The 2,062-nt window shown below is 41.3% G+C and overlaps 1 long non-coding RNA gene across 1 annotated transcript in view; it reads right to left on the bottom strand.

Moving 5' to 3' along the window:
* Nucleotides 1-6: 6 nt before the first annotated feature.
* Nucleotides 7-2,062, bottom strand: part of LOC102302049 — a gene marked incomplete at its 5' end in the record, with an annotated part of 4,751 nt that continues 2,695 nt past the window's right edge. The window contains 1 exon segment of the long non-coding RNA XR_006053937.1: nucleotides 7-541. This is a non-coding gene — a long non-coding RNA (uncharacterized LOC102302049).

The raw sequence follows: 2,062 nt of genomic DNA, 5'->3' as shown, positions 1-2,062 counted from the left end.
GGGTTTTAAAGGTAGAAAAGCCAAATGGCTGCTCTCCGGGAGTTTAATTAATAAACCATGTGACTTGGCTGGATTAGATGTCGGCAGACTCCCTCATCGGCACCAATATTCCTAATGTAACAAGCCCGGTGTAGTTCTTCTGGCAAGAACTTGGTCACTTAAAACCAGTACAGCAGTAAAACATTTTACATGAGGTGGACAGTTTATTGCTTGGACGTGGAGCTGGGGTAATCCACAAAACCTTCTTGATTTGCGACTGCAGAGCAGGTACATGAATAGGCATGCTGCGGCTTGTTCGGTCTCACTCTTCTTCACAAGTTTATCCTCCTTAGGGCTCAGAGTCATTCACAGACCACCTTTTCTTCATCTGGAGTGTTAACAAGCTGTATAGAGCAGATCCTCGTACCCAGATTCTGCGATGGCCAAATTTAGAAAAGATTTTCTCATCAGTCCGGAACTTCTAAAGATGTGTTCTGTGTGGGCAAGGGCTTTCAATTATGGTGGCTTCAGGTGAATTTATGATGATGGAACTTTCAAGTGTCTGTATGATAAAGAGAAAGAGAGAAGTGTTTAGTCTGTGCATTACCAAGTCAAGTGGTTGCTTGACTCATGAAACAAACAAACTGAGACTGGACACTTGTAGATGCACAAGGGGGGCGACGGCTAAGCTGGGTTAGAACAGATCTAACCCAGGCATCTGAAAAATCAAGCCACTGTTGCAGTCCCCAATCTGCAGATGCTCTAATCAGGTCCCTTGAGCATGTTTACAGCCTGTTAGAGAAAATGCCCAGGGTCTCTGTGGCAGAATGAATGGCTGTAGTCAGCTCTTATCAGTCCAAAAGTTATGGCTGTGTAGTCCATATCTTTGGGTAAGCTTTCAAGTGGAGCGAAGTAGAGCTCGCTTTACACCCTGGGCTGTGTATCTGAACTGTGATCTTTTCCAAAACCTAAGTAGTTTTGTTGCTTAGACCTCCATGTATCAGACAATACAATAGAAATAGAGGTAGTCAGTAACTGAAAGTACATTTAAAATCCATGCGTCAAACAAAATGTCTGTGTTGACAGTCATGTGGCCTAAATCTTTTTTTTGCATCGTGGTGGAAATTTGGGGATTTCTTGGGACTGTTATAAAAGCATACATCTTTTATAACTTTACGAAAACAAGAATTTGGTGCAAATGTTTGAATTTATTTTGGACATTCTCTAATCCGCACCGTGTCAGAATTATACACGCATGCTCCAATATATAGATCAACCACCCCTATTAATATTAATGTCACGGCGAGTGAGACTGGAAACAACTAAACTACAGAGCAGAAACCTGGACAAGAATGAGAACGAGCAGAGGAGAAGGACAATGGACAGCAGGGAGAACACACGGGTGAGACATGGTGGATACACAGACGGACCAGCAACTACAAACACAGAAGACGCGACTTAAATACACACAGAGAAACACAGGGAGATTACACACAGGTGGGGAACACAGCTGAGAGTAATCAACAAGACGAGACAGAGGTAAAACTGAACACACACACTCACATGAGACTCAGACCTTCACAATAAAACAGGAACAAGAAACCATCACACAAAGACGCAGACTCAACACTGAGAGACAGACAGAAAAAACAATATTGTTATTATTGTTTTATAGTATTGTTCTGTTTGTTCTTATCCTCCTGCTGCTAAACTAATTGCCTTTGTGGGACAATAAAGAAATTGAATTGAAAATGACACATGGAACTAAACTAAACCTGCAAAAACATGACAACTCAAAATACTGGGTCAAACTGACCCAGAACCGTGACAATTAATGTAAATGTCCTTTAGCCAGTTGCACATCAACCAGGTGCTTTTCATAGCCAAGAACCGTCTTATGGTTGGATGCTTGAACCCTCTTCTTGGCTGAACTGGTAAAGAGTCATTCGTCTCAAATTCTGTAGAATTTTAGCTTTAAATATCACACATACTTTACATACTACATACTAACATTTTCAGTGGCCTTTCTTGCCATCAAAATAAACCTGGATCTGTAATTTGGGACCAGTGCATTAAAAAAAAA

This window comes from Haplochromis burtoni, unplaced genomic scaffold (genome assembly GCF_018398535.1).
Source record: "Haplochromis burtoni strain Fernald_Lab_line unplaced genomic scaffold, NCSU_Asbu1 Contig_3173, whole genome shotgun sequence".
In the NCBI taxonomy this organism is placed as follows: domain Eukaryota; kingdom Metazoa; phylum Chordata; class Actinopteri; order Cichliformes; family Cichlidae; genus Haplochromis; species Haplochromis burtoni.
The sequence above is the reverse complement of the archived record's forward strand: the minus strand, read 5'-3'. Positions and strand labels throughout refer to the sequence as shown.